Source organism: Tinamus guttatus, unplaced genomic scaffold (assembly GCF_059628265.1).
Source record: "Tinamus guttatus ecotype Peru unplaced genomic scaffold, ASM5962826v1 Tinamus_guttatus_pri_ptg000155l, whole genome shotgun sequence".
NCBI lineage: Eukaryota > Metazoa > Chordata > Aves > Tinamiformes > Tinamidae > Tinamus > Tinamus guttatus.
The window spans coordinates 1,308,374-1,331,822 of NW_028288689.1; positions in this window are offsets into that span (position 1 = coordinate 1,308,374).

Sequence of the window (23,449 nt, forward strand, 5' to 3'; positions counted from 1 at the left end):
CTATAAATGGCGCATTAAGTTCCCTTTCATTTAAATGAACAGCTTTGTGTTTGAAGAGAGGGGCTGAAAAGGCAAGTCTATTTGGTAGTTGCAGGTATACTGGTATTAAAAAATACCTTCTGGGAAATGAGCCTGTCAGCTTGCATGCATTTTATATTACCTAAATAATATATTCAGTGTTAAATTACCTCCTGGCATAACATGTAGAATTCAATTGCTGGCCATATAGTGTCATGCTCATTTACACCAGTGGGTGTATAGGCCTTAATTCTACTATTCAGCAGGTTCATTTATTCCTATTTAAACAGCCCAAACTCATGACAATAAACCTGCGGTTGTAGCAGTTAAGTCTTTTCCATGAGCTTCAGACATTTATATTTCAAGTGACACCAATATTGTGTGCTCATCTGGGGTAAATCAGCCTGGTTTCAGTGAAGACAGAGAGGCAATGGCAGGTTTCCCCTAGCTGAGAATCTGGCCCACAGTGCCTGCTAACTTCTCTATAGAGGCTAATGGGGAAAATGCCTATCATTTTGCGGCTTCTTTCTCTCTACAAACACATTTAAGATGAGTTTGGTCAATTATCCCCATGTCTCCTATATCCATTTAGTGTAATTCCTATTAAGTGCAGTTCCACCTACAGCACTAATGGGAGAAATGCTGATCAACCCCAGGTCTCTCTTTGCTATATTTAGCAAGCGCAAACGCTTGTGATTCCAGCGCATTGCCAGGGAAATGAGATCGTTATAGACTATAGCGTTTCCATTTGACTTCCCAGGAGGATAGACCAGCATGGGTGAAATCCAGAAACCTACTTCAACAGAAGTACAAATACTAATAGGCATAAGTGACTCTAGGCTCTGCAGTCACAACATCCTGGAAGCCAGGAAGCTGACGTGACACTAAACTAGGCATGGAAAGAGACAGGCTCTACTCCTGTCACTGTCCTGTTGAGTGACCCTGAGCAAGCCACTTCATCCCTGTGAGGCTCTCTATCGTGTTTCTTTCCTTCTTTGTATTCACCCTTTGCAGCACCAACCATGTCCATCCTGCAGTGTTTCAACAGCCTCTTGCCTTGACCTGTGCCCTGCAGTGACAGTGTCCTGTGTCACTGCTCAGGTTTGCCCGGAGGAAGGGCTCCAGCCCACAGCTCCTGTTGGACCCTCCCAAGTGCAAGCAGACGTGGGCACAAGGCACAGACAGGGGCCTGCAGGCAGGCTGTGCTGGGCAGGAACGTGTGAGCCGCCTGCACCCTACGCTCATGTCGCAGTCACACACAAACTGGCCCCTCGGTGCTTGTGATAACGGAGCTCATGAGCGCGACCAAGCGCCTCGGTCCTGCCATACACACAAATAAGAATAGTAACTAACACCAGTCAGCTAAATGTGTGCTTACAACTGCGGAGATTTTAAGAGCTTTGTAGAGATCAGCGATCAGGCATACATGCACATCCGGCTCCAAAAATGGGATTTTATTGGGCAGGAAAAGGATATGGCAGATAAGCATGCAAAATCAAGGCAGTGGGCAGGAGGGAGAGAGATAAGGAATCAGACCTCCAGAAGGAATGCAATGAAACTATGTTTTAAACATTTGTCCCTATATCTGTACAGCAGTGTGAGACTTGGGCAGTCTGTTCACCCTGAGATATCAGGAACCTGCATATTCATCCTCCTGCAGAGACATGTCCAGGGGAATGGAGATGCAGGCCAACAAAAAATAGCAACCCGGGTAAACTTCCTGCTTCCCTCTCCTGCTGAGCACAAATAATATGATTCTTGGGAATCATATACATACACAAACAGTCACATGTCTGTAGGTATATATTCTGCTTCACTCTTATCCACCTTTATAGCAGTTTTACCCACTGCATGTTCATACAGTCCTGGACACCACCATAACAACTGAGCGCAATACTAGGCTAGAAATCCCCGGGGAAGAAAGTCAGACAACTTTGGACAATGTGTTGCTGCTGCTGCTTGATCACTCTTCTGCCAAGCAAAGCAAGAACCAGATTGGGAACAGTCAGAAGAGAGGGATGGACAAGACTATAATGGAATCATAAAGCAACTTGCTGGAGGAGCAGAGCAGCTAATGAAACTCAGGTTCCTTCAGCCCTGCATTCTGCATCCCCTGAGCCCTTGCCATGACCTCCAGTGCTCCCACCTCCTTCGCATACAAAGGCTGTGAGAGACCTTGGGAGACCGCCTGGGCTGTTTGCCTGCCCCAAGGCAGGAGCAGCCCTACCCACGTCCGTCCTGACAGATGTTCGTGTGGCTTGTAGCAGGTATAGCACACTGGCTTGGGAGCGTGCCCAGGAGATGAGAACACTGGCTGTCTTCAAACTACCTGGCAAGCTCTGCCATGAGCTTGACACAGCACTTCTCAGCACCTGGAAACCTGAGAACATCTGTTTTCCATGCAGGGAGAACAGAGCTAAGTTACATCAAATTCTATTATCCATATTTTAAGCTTATGCAGCTGACTATGCTACAAGTCTGCAGAGCTCAAGAAAAATGGACCAAACATGACTTCAACCCTCAGTGCCTGCCCATGTGGACTGTTCTTCCTTTCACCAACAACCAATGAACCATACTCCATTCCGGTAAGGGGTTCATTAGGGAAGAATACTCTACCTGGGTGCCTCTTGTCTAATGAATCTGCATGTTCCACTTTATCCATGCACTCTGCCCCCAAATCAGTTCAGCACCCTCCAAGGCCAGTTCCTGTAATAGCTATTATGGAGCCTACCAAACCACTCCTCTTCGTCCCGCCAGAACAGTAGGAGATAGGAGTTACAGCCAGAGGAAAGGAGGTTTGGCTGGGCTGTCCCGGGGCTTCCAGCACACCCGAGACCGACCACACATCAGGCTGCTCTGACCAGACAGATTCAAGTGGCATCAGAATTAAGAGTGCTGTGAGGAAGAGCTTCAAATCCTCCTTTTCCAGATTACTGACTCGCTTTGTAGTTTTCTGTTCTTTTGCACCATAAATTATGCCTCAGTCCATTTTGGTGCTTGACATTTGGAAAAAGACAAGTTCAGCTAGGACAGAGTTCTCACCTCTCTTTTTTCATGGGTCGCTGTGTGACTGTGGACCCAAATCTAGTCACGTGCTGGGCTGGTGAGGAATCCACTCCAATCCCCTAATCCAAACTATACACATGGGTCAGTGTCATCAAAAAGTGATGTGCATAACACCAGTAACTCAGGACATGTCACAAATACTCCTGAGCTTATTGAAGAATCTCTGAGGTTTTCACTCACCAATCACCATTTTATTCATGCATGATAACAGTTGCATTAAATCATATGAGAGTTGTAGGAGATTTTATATGCTAATTTAATATCAGTGTAACCAATTACACAAACTTCACATAACATTTTTAAACAATCAAGTGGATATTCAATTAGCATTTATTAAAATCTCCATGAATCCCTTGTTCAAGACTAGTACAGTGCTCAAACTGTGCAAATCCTAAATAACGCCCCCGGGGAAGCCGGTGCACTGTCCAACACGTTAAGTAGCAGCAATAGGACGATTCAGCGGGAGCTCCAGACCCTGCTTCTCCGGGTTCCCCAGGGCAGCCGGTATGTCTCCTGGCACTGGATGCCGCTGCCCAATTTGATGGAGAATCAAGCAGCAAAAGCTCTGAGTACAAAAGCTTTGGCTCTGGTTTCACTTCAGCTGTCTCGGATCAGACTGGTAGGGTCTAGACACACAGCCTAAAGCAGTTTAACAAGTTTCCAACCACTAGCAGAGCCACAGTAATCAACTCTGGCTGCATCAGCGGTGAAGTAAGATGTGCCTCACAAGCAGAGGGCTCAGATGATAGGCAGTCACTTGTTTCCATGGTAGCTTGACCAGATATTTTGCAGCAAGCTTGTGAGGATCCCTCTAACCCTGGACTGGAAAATTCTGGGACAGTTTAAGGCATTCCTGCCCTTTGTGCCACTGTTGGAAGCCCGTGCCCCCACGCAGGGGTGGAAGGACAGTCCTGCTGTCCCACTTCGCAGCTGCTGCTTCACAGCTAAGCGCAGCTGTGAAAACTAAAGCCCACAGGCGTCATGACCTGCAGGCCATCCTACCTCTCTGAGCTCTGCAAGAGCCACTGCCCCTGAGAGGCTGTGCTCCGACTGAGCCCTCTGAGCCGATTAGGGCAGCCAGCAGGTCACCACTCTTGCCTAATAGCTCATCTCACTCGGGCTGTGCTCTCACACACTATCAGCTTCAGTGACTATCTTCACAGGAGCTGTCCCACTCCCCTAGTCCATCCCAGCTTTGGAACCTTCCCCAACATCAGAGCTCTCTTCTTGCTGCAAGAAGGAAAGAGGAGCTCTGCATATGGCTGCCAGAAGCCGGCCCACTCCTGCCATTCCCACAGCAAAGGGGTAGCAGATGTGCTGTTACGACTCCTTTTATTCTGATTCACTTAATAATAGTTTTGCTTGAGCTTTTGTAAACCGTGCCCTAGAGAGCAGAGATTGGACACAGTGAACTAGAAACAGGCCTTTCTAGTGATGTCCTCTCCAGGCAGAGAGCGGCACGGGCCCTATGGAGGGAAGCGCGTCTGGAACCAGAGGGAGCTCGCGCAGCTGGGCCGGGGCTGCCCGCGGCCCACAGCAGAGCTCCCTGCAGCTGAAGACCAGACATGTGGCACACAGCCTGCCCGCAGGTCCCCTCCTCGCGCCACGACCCCACGTGCCAAGCGCAGGCAGTGAGTAGATCTGCGGCCCTGACAGCGGGGTCGCAGGGGCAGAGGCTCTGGGCCTTGCTGCATAAACATGTCAGAAACGCTCCTAGCAGCAGAGATACCTAAAGGAGGAGCTGAACAGAGAAGCTTGGGCCGCTGGGAGGATCTGACCTGCCTAGGGCAGGGCCACAGCCAACCTGTGTCTTGAGCAGGCAGGAACCCTGCAGACTCCAATGCACTGTAGGGCTGTCTGCCCATGAGAAGTTCTGTGATCAAGCACCAAAAAGGCCTAGCCACTCAGTTTTACACATAAAGATCCCTCTAGGACCACCTTTACTATCACTATCACCTTTTAGCTCTTATACAACTGTGACCCCAAACATTTAACAAACACCCTTCCAAGGGCAGAGAAAGCATGTCCTTACGCAGGACAATTCTGTGCATCACTTCTAACTGAGCAGTTGAAAATCCCCCTCATATCCACAGAATGTTTCCTTGCCTCCCTTCTCACCTGTGAAAACAGAGCATGGGTTGCATGTGCAAGCAGTTGTACTTACAAGTGGCACAGCTGTGTTCTGAGAAGCCGGGTGGAAAATTTAGCCCATAGCAATTTTGCATTTTTCACTGGGATCATTACGATCATTACAAGTCAGTTTTACTCTATGGTCTCTTGAGATCATATCACATTTGGGTTTCATTTAATGGTATTAATCAAGAAGCAACTGTAGAACTGATGTTTGTCACTGCTGCAGCTAGAAGACCATTCACCTGGCAGAAAAAGGTGCACATACTTGGATAAAAAGGAAAAAACTACTACCTGTAAGGTTTGCCCTCTGTTCATGCTGGGGCCTCCTTCCTTCTCCCAGAGCAAACTCCTTGGCCATATTAAGTGCAATAAAAGAAAGCAGCTTACGGTGGGAATGATTGCTCCACTGAACACTGCAGTGAAACAATGCCCGTCTCTTCTGCTCAGCGTCTTAAATTGCTTTAGTGCAGTTGTTCCACTAGATGTCAGGGCCGAGCATGAAGAAACCAGACAAGACTAAGCTTGTTCAGGCAGTCTTGTAAAACAACTGCTCTTCTTCATCAGCACAGCACTTACAGTCAGCTCTGTGGAGCCTTCAAGGTCAGGTTAGAAGGCAAAATGCCCTTCATGATGCTGAATAAAGGCTCGGGAAGAGAGAGAGGGGGTCTTTCCTGGTTGTTGTCTTGCTTTCCCTAATCTATAGAAGGAGCTTTGCGAGCTTGATTGGCTTAGTGGAGGAAAGCGGAGCAAGGCTGGAATGTGCCTGTGTTTTGCTGTGCTGCCTGCGACCTGCAAGAGTTCCTGGAAGGCTCCTGAGAGTGCAGCTCTGCAGCAGCGTGAAGGAGATATAAAGGGGGAGCAAGGAAAGGTTCTTGGGGAAAGCGTACTTGGCATGAGGAGGAATAGGCGTCATTCAACTCCTCGCTCTCAGGCACACAGGCTGAGACACATGTTGTGTATCACGTTCCAAGATGGGAGGATGGACAGAGCTCTCAGCTGTGGTGCAGAAAGGCAGCCCTGAGAGCAGTGGTGCACAGACTTCACCTGCCCTCTCCCTACCCAGAGCTGCTACTCACATCCTTAGCTTCCTGGCACAACCACCAAGGTGTGAGGCTGAGAACGGACGTGGTATAGACACAGTGCTGCACTGGTTCACCTATGGGTGGACATGACCAGGGATTCTGTGATATGAGTCCAGAGATCAAGGCATGAGGCTTCGGCAGTCCGCACTGCAGAGTGGTGGCCCAAGGAGTCAGAGAGGCCCTGGGAGTGATCCTGTGAAGAAAGGCTGAGTGTTAGAGCCTGGGCAGGAGCTCCAAGGTGCTGGAGGGAATATCTGAAGAGTGATTCACAAGAAGGATTCACACAGTTCTCGCTGTAGTTGCCTACACCCATCTCAGGCCAGATACTTTGAGGTCATGTTGTTCTTTAACAGATTCCTTTGTGTGGACTGGCCCCTGTCTAGAATGAGAGAAGAGCTCGTGGAAGTGTATGGGGTCCCTTCTCCAGCCAGCAGGAGGGAACATGGCCCATGGTTCCATCGGAGACACTTGCCTGCATAGGCTGCGCTGGGCCTGGGGGTAGGTGTGTTTGCCTGAATACACGAGCATGTCTTTAAAAGCGATGCAGAGCCACCCTGACTGGTTAGGCTGGCTTTTCTCTGGATTTCTGACAAATGCTTTGTATTCAAAAGGTCAGAGCAGCAATGGCACCTCACACCCTGCAGCACAGAGTCGTTCCTCACTGTTTCTCTCTGCTCACGCCTGGCTGCCCAAGCTTGCTCCATCTCCCCTGCATCTGACATCTGAACTCCTCGCAGTGCAGGGGATGCGCAGCCAATTCCTGGCAGTAGCTGTCAGCTCAAATAGAGGGGAACAGCACAATGACATCAAAAATGTGTTGATGGGTATTAGCCCTTTACCCAAGTCCTGACGGTAAGTCCTACACAGGGGAGTGATTTTCTTTTTTCTTTTTCAGCCAGAATTCTATTCTTCTGCTGAGGCAACAGGCTCACAATCCCCATTTTGGAAGGGAAACAGGGAGGCTGTACTACTTTCTTCACAAGTCCCCTATTAAACAGCTGCAGTTCTTGCAGAAGATCCCTGTAGTCTTTTGCACACATTTGTAAGACAGAAGGAAGCAGAGCTGTAGGGCTTGGAAGGTGGGTAAGCTCCTAAGAAAAGGCCCTCTCCCCTGCAGCACTCTCTTCCCATGGATTGTGTTTCATGCTGGGAGGCACCCACCATGATTTAACTCTTTCCACTTTCAGGAGATAAACATTCGCCCCTATGGCCTGTGTTGATGACTCCTCCATTAGCAGGTGTGAAACTGCCTCAAGCAACGCTCATCTCTCTGTGCAGGCACCTCTGGGGAGTCTCTTACGACTCTCTCAGCAGAAGAAAATGCACTGGCAACTGTCAGAGACCACAGAGCAGACAAGAAAGATAGGTGCTTAAACAACAACAAAAAAGCAAATGCAAGTGTGTTTGCAATTGTACTGAGTAATCGAGAGGGGCAAGCCCTAGAGTGAATGACTGAATCAGCTGTATTTATCATGCTGAAGGTCTAATACCATCAAGATCAATGCTAATAAATATTCTAGTTTCTAGTTTCTAATAAATGTTCTAGTTTCTTTGCGCAAATGAAGGTGCTCACTGGACTCCCCAGTGTGAGACAGGGCAGACCACTGAGGTGGCAGGAAGCTAAACCTACAGAAAGAGAAGAAGTGAGATTAGTTTCTGCTGAGCTAAATTCTGTGAACGAAACTAGCCTTCTTGGCATCTTTCAGACTTAGATCAGCTTAAGATGATTCTGAAACCATTCCCCAAGTGTAACTTTGAGTAAGCATTTCTATGACATACAGAGTGATACAGATTTCTATGATATACATGAAGATGAGGAGTGGTTGAAGAGCTACACAAACACACAACCCAAGCTCACCAGGAGCTAAGCAGCCCCGTAAACCGGTGCAAACATATTGCAAACCCATTTTAACATAATGAAGTTTTTATCTATGAACCAAATTGGTTACAGGCAATTGTACAAATGAGGGAGGATAACCCAGATGTTCAAATAAGACAAACAAAGCTGCTCACCCTTTCTCCAGAGGATTAAAGTTGGTTTCCTAAGAGTCTAACCTAGACAGTTTATCTTTCAAAATAGTTGGCAGCTGGAGCCGTTACACAACTAGGTTGGAGACACAGACTTGTTGAAAGAGGGAACCTTGCACCAAACTGTCCAAATGAAACCTTTGGCATCTTTCATCATTGGCATTTTTAATAGCAATAAAAAAGCAACAAAAAAACTCATGCATTTGAAAATATTTTTTCAAACTTCAAACTTTTTGTCAAAAAAGCAATCTTTCTCTACATCCCCTCCACAACAGTGTCTATTATCTCGGCACTGAAGAGACAAAAATATTGATAATGTCTTCATGAGCATCCTGGTAAAACATTGAACAGGACTATTTGGAGGGAAGTGTAAGAAACAGAAAACATCCCTTCAAACTCTTTGAAGTGAAGTTAAATACCATTCCACAAAACTGTTTTTATTAGTGCAAAGGACTTTCAGAGTTTGGGATCACATCCTAGTCTTATCTGCATGAGCATAAATCAGGAATATAGCTAAGCTATATTGGTATGTATGAAAAAATACTACCTGGCCATGGTCCTTTCATGAACTATTGAAATCCTATTTAAAACTAAAGCACAATAGTATCACTGTTGCTGAAAATTGATCTTATTTGCTATTATAATGAGGCTATGATTTTTTTCAGATGATTATTTTATGTATGACTGAAGGATTACAGTCAGAGCGAGATCTTATTTATAGTTTCCAATAACTTATGCCAAAATTTAACATAGTACTTACAGATTTCAGCTGTGATATCTATCTGAATACCAAAGACAGTTATAAGGACTGACGCTATTACAGTGCATAGAAAATGATCTGGATGATGAGACCCTTCAGATAAATTATCACATAGCATTTTAAAATTGCCTTCATTTATCTTTTTTGGATCATCTTAATTGTTTTGTCATCTTCATTGGGTAAAAGGGACTGTAGAAAAGTCAATTTGTGGGATTACATAAACTTGCACCAGAGAATCTCCAAAAACTTGGAGTTTCTCAATCCTTTAACCTTTTCTTGTCACAGTAACTCTGTCCCTGCAAACATATGTGACCACTCTAGGTCCCATTAGTGATGCATCTGGAAAACAAGAGGTGCCAGTGACATTCCTACATAACCACTACTTGAAGAGTTCACCTTTTATTTGTGTGTGTGTTTTCTAACATATGAAATTTTAAAATTCACAAGAAAAGTAAATGAATAACAAAAATGTGGAGAAGAACTACACAAAACAGTTCCGTATCGGTAGCAATTTGCAAATACAGAATTGATGTCATCTGCCTCTTAAGGATTGGCAAAAGTCCTACACAAACATTTTACTAGGGGCAGAGCTACCACTCCTGTCTAATATCAAGAATATTCTGTTTATCTCAGTCTTATTCTACTGGAGATTCATCAACAGTCACTTTCTTAAAACAGAAAAGATGTGTAAGGTTCCTTTTAAAGAATTCCAGTTACAGTAATGGTGATGATGATGAATGGATTAAATCCGCACTTTTCAATCATTTCTAGGCAAAGTTTTCCTGGGGTTGGACTATGCAGGAGTGCTCCACCATGTGTCTGGCTCGGGGAAAAGTAAACATTCCCACTTCATCTGCTCATCTCAGGCACAGAGGAACATGTGCGCTCAGACCATCTTTACTGCTTTGACTGAGCTGGCTTAAAACTGGGGGGTTTGAATAACCTGCGCAGATGAGTACAGTCCATCCCTCTTTTAAAAAGATGCTCTGTGAGCCTCAGCTCAGCTCTTTAATAGGAGTCTCACTGGGTTTTGGCAAAGCCAGTCTCTGAAACTTTTACAAATATAAATGTCAAACAGGGCTGAAAATCATAATTATTGACATACTTCATCAGTAACAGTAATTGAACAACAAACTCAGCAGGCCTCCCTTAAATGGTTTAATGGCTTATTATGTCTCCAGGCTGCCAATCTATCTCTCTCTCTCTCCATACTTCAGTCACTTTTATGTTCGCAGTCCCTATGTAACATATTGCATGTTTTTTTTCCTTTTTATGGTGTCTTTCTTTTAACAAGCCACACGGCCAACAGGAACACACTGCAAATGAGACACAGCACCAGAGCGTGGCCATCCTCGGAACACAGATTCAATAAAAATGCAAATCGGTTCCAGAGCATCTCTCTTCAGGTGGGAAAAAGTGGGGAATATGGTTAAGTCTCACTTTATATTATCTTCTCAGTGAAAAACTTTAGCACTCCAAGAAATAAAAAAAGAGAAGAAAGTGACTAAAATGAAGATTCTTTTTCTTAGAAATGAACTTTTCTCATGCATTTGGTCACAACCAGCACACAAGGTCCTCACCTTCAAAATGCAACAGCCTGGGACTGATTTGATGTGAATTACAAACACATTAGGCAAAATGTCCAACCTCTACCTGTGGGAAAACCATGCAAAGCCAGAACGGCCCCCCTGACCCCCAAACTGCCCAGGCATAACTGAGATCAGACAGTCCCGCGGCGGGACTGCAGAGGAGGAAACACTTTGCCAGCAACCTTTGCTGATGTTCCCTTCTCAATTAACAGGTCAGGCTCTGAGATCTCCCCACTGGCTGCTCCTGTACATGACAGGCAGGGTTTGTGCCCCAAAGCCTATCAAAGGCCTCAGGGGAACTTAATAAAATAACAGCAGTACAATTCAGAAAACAGAAAACTTGCAAATGCTGCTGTGCAAGCAGGGGAGCCAGTTCTGCTTTCAGTTACATCTGTGTTAATTCAGAGAAAGCTCCACTCAGATAAATGGAATTAGGCCCCATCTTATCAGGATAAATAAGCCAGCTCTTGACAAGTCATCCACCAAGTTGCCACTCAGAAGATTTACTCTCCCTGGAATTTAAATAAATGCATAATAAGCATACTAAGCACACACCACCAGCAAACGGGAACTCACGGCCACGTGGCAGACAACTGGCTCCCCCTTTTCCTTGCCAAGCAGAGGGTCAGGGAAGACACTGGTGGGGACCGACCTACAAGGAGACATCCCAATTCACTGTGGCTCTAATTCTGATTGGCTTTATAAATTTAGAAGATTTTTCCTCTCTGTACATCCAGCTCCTCGTACATCAAGCTTAGGTCCACTGTCAGTTCTTCAGTGTAATAAGTCTGGGTGCTCTGTTTAAACTATGACCCTCCAAAACAACCTGTAAACTAAAGTCCTGTGTTAAACCAGAGAGAGGCTTTTATTCCTGAAAATCTCTGAGCAATGACACAAGGCTTGGAGTGCATCATTTTCAGCAATTAACACCACAGATCCAGCAGGTCTTTAAGCCAGCATAAACCTGTGCTGCTGCTGAAGGAAATGGCCCTTCCTTCCCCTCGCCCGCAGCCCACATTCCTCCGCTCTCCCTCTGCTTCTTGCGCCAGCACAAGTGCTCTTGTGGCCCTGCAGTGAACCAGATCAGGGAACTTATCCAGGTTAAAGCTAACCTGGGGAAAAGGAAATTGTTTAGTTTGAATCTGGCAGAGTTCCCTGGCCTGGTTCACTGCACAACTGTGTGTGTGCCGGTGCCAGCACAGGGAAAGGAGCATCCCTGGGCCAGGAAGGAAGAGGCAGAGGAATGGGAATGGTGGGGGACCTCCCTCTGAAAGAGGCTGTGGCAGGGCTGGCTTATGCCAGCTGAAAGTGTTTTCAGAAATGCGGCACATATTTAAAATCTCTGTCTTCAAGGAATATTTGTCTTCAAAGAATTAATGCTTCCCAGGATATTCCAGCCTTAGACCATCTGTGAAGCATTGCTTCTCCCCCTATCCCCCCCACCCCAATACACTGGCATGGAATTAAAGCCCTGGGAAACATGAAAGCAACAGGCCTGGGGATTTTGTGACAAATGCAAAAACGTTGCTATTTGCCAAGCCCTTAGCAAAGGGGCACAGCTGTTTGGAGAGCCTTGACCTCGTGCCAAGTGCGCTCAGGCCTGCTCAAGGCCGCGCGCCGGAATCGTGCTCGCCCCGGCAGCTCCCGTTCCCTTCCCTCCCGCGGAGCCATGGCAGGTGCTGGGACCGCCCCAAGCTGCCCGGAGCCAGATTATGGAGGCCTGAGGCATCACCTGAGCCGCGGTGCTGGCTGCAGCGTGCGGCCCCAGCGCCTCCCAGGCCGGCCGCGTTCCCGTGGGAGCACGCGGGGCCGCTCTGCGGTGTGAGGGCAGCCGGAGCCTGGACCATGGCCAGGCTCAGCGATAGCCCTGGGATTAGAGGCAGGAGCTGAAAGCGCAAAGCTGGGAGAAGGCAAAATCAACTGCAGCCTTCACTTCACTTGGCAGGGCTTGTGGTGGGGAGGGGGGTCAAGGAGCAACCTTGAGGATGGGGAGGAAGAAAAGAGGAGGTAGAAGTTGGTAAGTCCAGTGGTGAGGAGTGGGTGACAACATGTGAATCTGTAGCACCATTTCAGGACATCATATATTTGGAAGGTTTTTCCATCTACCATTTACCCTACACGAGCTAGATAAAACGCACAGCAGAGATCCAGGCTTTGGGTCTGAGGGCCTAGGCCTGCTCTGCTAGAGAAAAGGGCAAGGCTGATACAAATCAGCTGGGTTACTAGCGTTGTATCAAGCTAACTGCTGCTCAGATTTCACAGCACAGAGCTCCAGACATTCAGTTAATAGCTAAACCCAAAGCATTTTATTTTGACTAATCGTCCAAAGTTCGGGGATGATTCCAATGTCTTTGGTCAGCAAATCTGGCTAGAAATGTCATGCGATTTGGCCTCCACCAGATTCCCAGAAATTCCTGGGCTGGAAATACCATGAGGATTAAGCAAAAGCTAAATCTTTCTCTTCATTTGTCTAGATATATTTGTCCCTGCTCAATAGAGCAAACATATTTGCTTTCCATATTTGCCCATCAGTTTAAGGCTTTTGTGTTACTGCTGCCAACTTTTAGCTACTTTAAAGCCTGGCAAATCTTTCCTCTTCTTCTGCACCATGTTATGTCTGCCGGGAGCACTGATTAACCCTTTACCACCCTGACTCTTCTAAGGGCAACCTACACTTCATGTTTTCAGGAGAGGGGCCAGCTAGAGCAACGTTTGAGAACTGGACTGAGTGCTAAAAATAACCAGTTCTCATCCTGGCTGATTTCTCCATCATCTGACCTTTGGTCAGATTCTGCTACTTTCACTCATTCTCAAAATAAGTAATTTTTTCTTATCTTTGGTGTTTTCACTTTCATAGTGCTCCATTGGGTGAGATGAGTGCTAAGCATTTTGTTTAGGCAGAGCGTGTGCACAGTGAAAGATGCTGTCCTAAGCTCTGCTCTAACCAGCCATGGAGATGTGGGAAGAGGGGTGAAGCAGAAACTGGGAAGGGTTATGGTATAACTTAAGATAGGGACCCTCTGCAGCCAACTGTGCGGGCTGTCCCCAGCTGTGTGACACTGACCTGCCTACCAGAGCTCACCACCCTTCCCTGTCTGGACCTGCTGATAGAACAGGCTCATGAGAGGATGCTTTAGTTTGCTTCCTGAAGAATCAGCTCCAAAAAAAATGACTGCAATTCCTTCAGCCATCTGTCCATCCATGTGGTATCACCTGAACTCAGGACTACTTTGGTAGGATGTTTCACTGGCAGATTAGTTGGAACAGTAATGCCTGGCAATGTAGGTGATGATGACCTGCTGGGAATAGCGTCATCCTCCACCAGCACAGCTGGATCCATCCACAGCTGTGTAAACTTTGACTGGCTAAATCCAGCTAGTCAAAAACAAACTCCCAAATCAACCCCAGGCCCCCTGAGCTGAGCTCCAGTTGGGTGAGATCTCCTCTGTGCCGCACAGTCCTTCAGCTGCTGGGAAGAGATCCAACCATTTGAAACTACTGAACGTGTAAGAGGGAAGAAGAGGCATTAGGCCCTGTAGAGCCTCGTGTCTCAGTGCTCCCTCTGCAAAATGGAACTAACATCTCTCACAGGACAATCTGAGTGAAAAACATGAAAGCTCTTGCAGTGCTTTAGAGATCTAACGTGGACCAACGGTGAGTAAGGGTGAGAAATCCTCACACAGCTCTAAACCAAAGCAGAACTCTCAGGACAGGAGGTTCAAATGGCAATAAACAGGCAGCATTAATAAAATCCCCCTTGGCCTCTCCAGCAGTGGCTCTTTAAGAGCTCTGGGTAAGCGAGCTACTCTTTACAGCCGCAGGTAAGTAAGTTTTTAAAATATTAATCGTGTCACATGAGCGTCAGACTTTCCCCTCGTGTACAGTAACTAATGTCTTTGCAGTCGTCAGTCCATGGGCTGTGATGTGCAGTTCAAACAGCAGAGCTGAGATGGGGGCTGCCACCAAAGCGCTTCCTCCCACACACACGGGCACCCCATATTCACCCCACGCGCAGTGTCCACTGTGTGACTTGGGCAGCAAACAGGCACCTTTCTGAGGACATTCCCCTCCTGCCCCCTGGAAAAAAACAAAGAAGAAAGAAAAATTCAGGACAGAAAAAAATAACCGGGAATTAAAACAAACTGGGCAGGTTTTCCCAGCTGTCCGCTAATTTTTCCTTACTAATTAAGGGAGGAAGTGTGTAAAAAGAAAGGAAAATAACTTCTGAACCATTCCAAGCCTGGTGTTTAAGAGGCATTTTCAAAAGAGGGGTCACAAATGTGTGGCAAGGCAGGCGACTTAGCTCTGGACAGAACTAACAAACAAGACAAACTAGCGGTCGGGTCGGGTGAGAACTGCTGCCATGATGATCACCAAGGGGCAGAGGGATGGGACTTGATGATCTCAAAGGTCTTTTCCAACCATGATTCCCTAAGGCAGCCTGGCAGCCCTGCCTTCTCCATGCTGCCCACACACCTCGGTCAGTCTTGCAGCCACCACAAACAGGCATGTTCTTCCCAAAGGGAGTCAAATCAGACTCACGGTGAAAAAAAATGCAGAGATGGGTGGGAACATGAACCACCCCAAGCAAAACTCATCTGCAGCAAACTTTGGGACATCTGAAATTCCAGAGCCTGAAGGAGTGGGGTCATTCAGTGAGAACTGGCTTTTTTTTTTCCACAATGATAGTCAGCCATTATTAGGTTGAAGATGATTTACTTTTATTCAGAAGATTATAAAGAATCTAAGAAAAATGATGATGAAAGGAAAAAAAAATAAAACTGTCACTGAAATATTTTCCACTGGAAAAGAAGGAAGAGAGCCATTTGCCTGCTGGCTGTTCGCTTATCCCACTTGAACTAACACTCCACATCCCACCTGATGCCTCTTCCCTTCTGCTGGAGCCTGGTGTCCCAAGCGGCAGTGCAACCACAGGGAGAGCAACCCGGGCTTTCCAGATTGCTGCAGCTCCCCAGGTATTTTGGCACACTTTCCCTGACACAGGCCTTTTCGCTTGAAGAAAAATTCAGAACTGGAAAAACTAGAGATATTTGAGGTCAGAAGCAAGCTTGTCAGCAAAGCTAAGCTGAAAGGAATCTTGCACAATGTCTATGTGCTCTGTGCCAGGAAGCAGTTAGTTCTAACACCCCTGCAGTTCATTAGCATCAAATAGACTTGCAAGAGAAAAGAAAAAAGAAAGAAAAGATGCTTGCTGTCCTTATTCCTGCAGATCAATTGGCTCCTCTACTTCCACATCCCCTGGCCTCTTCGTAATGATGTATTCCCCTTCCACCTAAATGCCATTGCCTCTGGCAAGGGTGTCCCTTTCACAAGAGGGATTATTCTGCTAAATTGCCTTTAGCTAGGGAAAGCTACCCTGCTGCTGGCGCTGCCCAGCAGCCTTCACATGCATCCCATCACCCTCGCAAGTGCAGCTGGAGTGTTTCTCAAGAGCCAGGGGCTGATCCCATTCTCTGGGAAAGGACACACATGGTTGCTCAGCCATGGGTGTGCTGGGAAGAACTTCCAGCTGCGGCGAGATTTCAGCAGGCAGTTGTGCGCTCCAGTAAAACTGAATCCAGGTGACTGCAGCCCAGGCCTCTGCGGATCCTTGGGACAGGTCGGACAATCCCTTCCCAGGCTTGACTCTACCTCGGCACTTGCCCGTTTTAACCACTATGTGTCATGAAATTACACTATAGTGAAAAGCACCGTTTTTAAAGGTATTTTCAAGCACTCTGAAGTTCTAACTCACTTTCCCATACAAGAACTTACTGTCTCTTCTAGCAGTCCTCGGGTTCCCTGCTTGTCCACGGTACACACTCCATGAGACAGGACTAACTGTTCATCATCATGTGCTTGAAGGTGGCAGCCAGACTCTCAGCCAATTTAAATCACCAAAAATCCCTCCCATGTTGTATAATCTCCAGTAGCTATGTATATATGGCATGTTGGCATCCTAGTCAAGGATGTCACCGACTCAGAGCAAAGTTCTCACCCAGAAATCCATGAAACATTTAAAAATAATTTTTCATTGTGATCAATGTCAAAATATTCTTAATAAACACAATGGTTATATTAGCAGTGGGATAATACGAATATTAGCAACAGGTTGATATAAGCAGGCTAACAGGTGTTTTCAAACTTCAGAAAGCAATCAACCCCAAGCAATTTCAGAAAGCATCTTAAATACCTTATTCTGCTCATACACATTCATGGAAACTCTGGAAATAATCTGGAAATTGCAATGCCAGACAATCCAGAAAACTCTCCCACTCTTTCCTATCTGAAGCCCTCACTCAGACCCTTGCGCTGAGCTGACTCTCGCAAGTCTAAGCATGTAAAGTTAAAGGAGTAAATAAAGTGGAATTTCATGAAATTTACTTCCTGTGAAAATCAAGTTTTTGGCAGCTTTTGAACAGCTCTATGGAGGAGTTTTGGTTATTGTTTCAAGCCCAAGCTTGACAAGGAAAAGGGAAAGGAAGAGGCTGTTGTTTGGTTGACTCTGAGCCCTGTGTCTGTGTCTGGGTTGCCGGAGCAAGAGGGGAACCAGGGAGCTCCTGCACTGCCCAAAGCTGTGACTGCTCTCCATACCAGATGAGTCTTAATTCAGTCCATGCAGTGGGGAGAAGATTCCAACGCTCTTCTTTGCAAGAAAAATTAAACCCTTTCAACCGGCTAGTCACAGCCTTCGGGCACTTATGATTTCTGTTTTATTGCTTTGCTGTGGGTGAGCAGAATTTTCCCTTCACCCAGTCACTCGCCTTCTTTACGTAACACGCATTAAAACCAGGCTGACCAATATGCAAAGCCCAGGGGAGCTCTGTGGGCTCTCTGCAGCCACACTGCTGCTGCAGTGGCTCAGTTACTCCTTCCTCAAACTCCACATCCACAGCACCCATCCGTGCTCGGAGGCTGGCAGTTTTTACTAGGGAGTCTGCCTCTGAGCCTTCATGGCAACATCAGTGTTTTAGGAAATTAAACCAAGTATAATAATAATTCTATTCATTAAGGCTAAGGCTTGTAATGGTACTTAGTCATGAAAAGATGCAGCCAGTGGGATTTTCAAATTGCCTAAGTAGATTACACATCTAATTCCCATTGACAGCCAATGGGAATTCGGTTCCCAACTCCCTCAGGCACTTTTATAAATCCTATTAGGTGTCTGTCAGCATCTTTAGGTACTTAAATACCTTTATGAACCTGGACAAGGGTATGCTCCCATGCTCCTAAGGTTGTGTTTTAGGGTTTTGGTACAGCAATCCAACTACTGGAATAAATTCAATGCCAGACCATCTGGCTTATTTTGCAGATCTCAATATTTGGAGTATTGGCAAAAATCAGGTGACTCTTTCCTACCTTTAGGACCTCCCAAGTTAGAGCAACAGACCTGCCCAGATGCGCTTGCTCACTAGTGTTGACTCACTGCTGCTGGAGAAACTCTTTCATAACCAGCTGTCCTGCCCCTCAGCGCGGCCAGAACAGGTTAGAGAGCCCGGAGCAGAGCCAGAAAGCTCGAGCTTCGTGGCATTCAGCCAAAACAGTCAAAGGTGCTTCCTCCTTTATTATTTCACAGTGCTGTAAACACAGATGCAGGAGATTGCGCTGAGGACGCGATTGCCTCGAGTGCTTCGCGTGCCGCCGGCTGGGGAGCACGTGGGGCTGTGCGGGCCGGAGCACACTGAGCCCATTGCGGGGAGCACAATGGGGCAATTCTTAAAGAGCACAGCCGTGGTTTCCTAAGTCCTTGGGAGTGCATCCTTTACAGAAATGGCTTTGTCACAGGGTGAAGCTAAACAGGCCAAGGCAAAAGCAAACATTCCCCTCTGCTGAAAGGCTACAGTGTGATCGCAATAATACCAGTTGAATCCTACTCCAAGCTACAGCAGTGCTGGTGACTATTTAGAAAATAATTAATTGAACTTTACATGACATTCAGATGTTTCTTGGCTCAAACACCAGTCTATTCCTCTGCTGAATTCTAGGGATTCTGCAAACAATGAAAAATATTTGCTTAATGGCAGACTTGCATACAATATTCTTGTTGTGCTGACTCACTGTATCTGGGTAAGCACAATGTAAAAAGGATGCTAGATACAGAAACCACTTTGCTAGACAGACTTCGAGTGTGATGAAGACGGGTCATAAATATGGAGCAAATAGAGTGTATTTCTAGGAAATGGGTGTCATAGTTGTTTTCAGCTCTGTCAGGAGATACTTCAAAGCATGGGGAATTTATTTTGTTGAAATAGCATTGTTCATATAACTGTTGTAAATGTTAAAGGAGTTTTGACACTGATTACATTAGAATTGAAGAATGGACTTGGGAGCGGACTTCAGCTTGCCAGTCCCTGTGACCTCTTGCATTTTCCATCCGCGTTGCTGCCTATGGACTGAACCCAAAGCACCCACGCAATGTTTCAGAATAGTCATGTTCTGGATGCCTGCTGCTGGACAAGAGGCACATCCAACACACTGCTCATATCCACGTACACGTCACGAATAAAATGTCCTCTGTGAAGATGCTAACCAGCTTTCTGTAGCTCTCAGGCTGGGATGATGCAGACTTGATTGTTCACAGAGCGCATGATGACTCTGGTCTTGACAGTCGGCTCAAAATTATGTCAGGGTTACTGTTCAAGCAGACGTGCTACATTTTTCCATGAAAATCTGAATGAGAAATGTGTTGCTTGGCAGCAAGAGAGCGTTTCAAGTCCAAACTCTCAACACAGAAAAAGCGCAGAGTTTGTAAAGAAACCTTAGTTGACACGACAGGAGCGAGAAAGGAAGAAGGAAGAGCTAAGTCCCCAGGACATTCTTGCTTGTACTGATGGGTGGAAATCCAGATGTCTTTGTGTGCACATGCACATGGAGTATGTGTATACACACTGCTGGAACTCGAATTTCACGTATCTGAGAGAAATGACATTCGGAATTGTCATGAAAAACTGGGTATGAAATTTATTATATTTTATAAAAACATCATGACAGACTTATCAAAACAGGCACCGCAGAGTGCTAGATGGCTGATAAAAGAAGCAAAGGTTTCAAGTTTGACCAGAGAAACAAGCTGGATTTCTGAACCACTTGCAACTCATATCTGTGTTCTTAAAAGCATGTGTCAGTCACTGGTGCTTGTTTTTGGTAAACAACAGTTGCAATCTTTATAAAAAGTCTTTCAGTTTTTCAAAATCATTTTTGTTGCAGAACAAATGTAGGTGTAGGTGCATTCTAATGCAAATGCCTTGGATGGCGCTAGTGAGGCTGGCTTCCTTTTACAAAGCAGAAACCCAGAATGACCCCAAATGGGTCTTTCATAACGAAGGATTTATTTACGATCATACCTGTGCCTGTACTGAAATGAAGAAGATGGCAAATAAAAAGTACACAGTTGGGGAAAATATAATATAATCTCAAAAGGAGAGAGATGGCACCTGGGAAATACTGGCATGGAAGGATTACCTCAGACCATGCTAGACACTTCCTCACTCACAATGAACTGTGTTACTGCCCCGGAGCTTGCGAGCTGCTTGCTTAACGGAGCTCTCTGGGCTAAACCATTCAACACAATCTCTGTAGCATTAATAGCTCCTACTGCTGGTTTTAGAAAAATATCCCCAAACACAAAATCTTCCTTTATATGTAACTGATACAAACTGTAAGTGTAAAAGCTAAGCCAGACTCCTGCTCAGAAGGGTTTCAGAAATTTCCTTTGCGTGGCTTGCGCGGGCTGTGCCTGTGCTGCAGAACAGCTCGGAATAGCTCGGAATGGCTCAGCATTTCCATAACCAGCTAGCGGAGGAGCCAAACGGGCTTGTAGGGAAGTACACATCACTTCAAGCAGGTGCTCAGTGGCAAAAAGCTAAATAGTTTTTGAAAGATCTGATTACTAAACGGTTCCCTTTTATTGGCCATGTGCTTTCTCCATGAGTGGATTCATTGGATGTGCAAATATAATTGAGTTTCATCCCACGGGTGAGGTCCATTTGGTGACTTAAGTGCAGTCACTTGTCAGGATGGATTTTTCCACAAATGTACATTTTTCAAGTTTGCATGTCTTTTGTCAATACCTTGGCTCTCCAAGGGACAGCATGTCAACTTCCTACATTCTTACATTTGACTGGTACTGAAAATTCGTCTGTTATGGTTCTCTGAAGCCTGTTTGATGAGGAAGGCTTTTTGACAACCCCTGCCTCTCCAGAGCTCTTACCTCTTTGTTTTTGTTATGGTCTTTTCTCTTCCCAACAGAAACCTTGTATTCAGCCTAGCAGCATTTACACCCTATTTTTCTCTTCCTCGTCTCCCAAACTAGTGAACGGTTTCAAAGTCAAACCCCTGATCAGCCCAAACTGGTGAACTCCAAGGAATAAGCACCTCGAAGCTGAAGGGATCCTGATGTTTTCTCTCTGAACTCAGCCCTCTGCACTCATCCAAAAGTATATATTAAGCACGAGACATACAGGGAGCCCATAAATAGAAGCCACACCGATGGACACAACAGAGAATTTGAAACTATTGCAAATAAATAAAGTAGATGAGCAACTGCTAGCAAAGTAAGCGGGCCACAATATTATGGTCTTGTGCAAGACTTGTTTTACTGGGTGGTACTGCTTGAAAGGCAACATTTTCCATCCGTCTGGTAATTCTTCCAGAAGGAGGAGGCAGGCAGTTGGAAATGAGCGTCAGTTTGTTCCCGCGTTCCCCAGGATCAGAGAAACAGCAGATGGTAGTTCTAACTTTCTTTGCTGAGGTACAAGAACTGAAGGACTTGGGAACTGGAAACTATCAGTCCATTTAATTCACTGTTTTCTACCTCATGGTGGCCAATACCAAATAATTCTGAGAAAGGAAATATGTACTAAATTACAGTGTTACAAGGTCATTCATTAATTCAAGAAAATGTGCACTTAGGTCCCAGTGCCAAGTCTGGTTCTTGTAGATAATGCTTGAAATACATACTGTTAATTTATGCTGCTTTTTCTTATCTGACATTACTTTCAGCCTGGTCAACAACCACCAGCCTCAACAGCTTCACCTTTGAGAAAGATTTTGCTCTTTCAATCTTTCTTTTAACTCATTAAAACATTTGTGTTCATTTCAGTAGCTTTTTTTGCTGGTATGGTTCTTGTGGTTTGCTTTTGTGAAATACTCATAGTCCACATCAGCTTTTAAAGCCTCGCTTCTGTAAATAACAAACCAAAAGAACCGTACTCCAAGCAACTGCAATAGGAAAGAAGGAGAATGAGGGAAGCATGAAAGGAGAAGTTGCTGAAGCACCATTGCCTTTCTCAAATGGAAGTTACTCAGGTGGGAACTCTTTGTTCCAGGACTTGGAACTGGATTTTTTTTCCTAGTGAGGAATATAAATTATGATGTTACCTGGAAGGGAGAAAAGAAACTCACGAAACAGCTTGCTTCTTTTCTCTTTTCTGTGAGTACAAAAATCAGCAGCACTTTCCTTTATTCTTTTTTGTTTTGTTTTGTTTTGTTTTTTCCTTTGGAACACAATTTAATTGAAAACTGTGGAGAGTGGAAAAAAAAACAGCATTTTAAAACATCCTCTCTCCCGCTTTGGGATAGAAAGATAATTTTTCTGACTAAAACTGCCTGGATAAGTACAGCCTGGAGATTCCCAACCTGTCAGGCTGTGGAAATGTTTCCATTAGTGTGTTTCAACTCAAGTCCAGCTAATCATTCTGGAAAAAGATTTCAAAAAACATCTTGCAAAGTGTTGCCGTGGCAATTTTCATTCCCACGTAAATAAAAATGTCCATTCAAATATTATTTCTGCTTATTGTTATTGTTATTTCTGTTTTGTCTATTTTGCTTGTTTGGTAGCTTGCATCCATGAAAATGTATATGTATGACCTTCAAGGGAAAAAATGCAATGCTTCCATGCGTCATGCTTTAATAACTTATCAAACTGCAGCTGCTGTGGAACACAGCTTAAAGATTATAGTGATTTGCCATTTCTTTTACCTGTTTAGGGGCTATTTAGTACTACTGGGGGCAGGGAGAAATGTGGCTATAGCTCTGTCCTCTGGTTGTCCACAGCTCATGGAAAGCTCCAAGAGGGCTTTATTTGATGAGGCATTTAAGGTGTCTGTGATACTGGTTATTACACAGGACAGTGGCCAAACCTAAAAGAAACAGGGCCTTCAGGGAGCAGCTGCACAAAAGAAATCCAGTCCCTTGGAGTTTTGTGTCTTGTGGTTGGATTCTCCTATGCTTAAGAACGTACAACTCCATCAGAAGCCGGCACATTCACAGCTGTGTTTCTCAAGTGGATTCGTTGCTGTCTAACTGAACTCCCACTTCAGCTATTCCCAGGAGAGGGGCATTCATGTGCCCTCCTTCTCTGTGCAGCTGGGTATTTTCACAGGATGTGTTACTGCATGTCCTTAAGCCTCCGACCCCTCTATCTAACCAAGTCGGGTAGAAATTGGCCAGTAAGTGCAATCGTAACTACAAGGGGTCTGAGAGAGAAACACATGGCAACATCTCATAAGGTTTGTGTCCTTAGGAAATTAGGCAAAGAAGACCTTCCTGGTTTGGGATCTAGCACAAAGCTGAGTGACTTGGACTATGCTCCAAGACACCGTAACACATGGGAACATTTGCTGGCTGCAGCCCTGCCCACGAACGGTGAGCTCACGGCTCTGGCATGTGCCCTGGCTCGGCCCCGTTCTGCCTCCACTTCTCTAACCGCGGCCACTGCCACAGGAATTCTGGAACTCCTAACCAAGACAAACCCGGCAAGGGCTGAGGGTTAC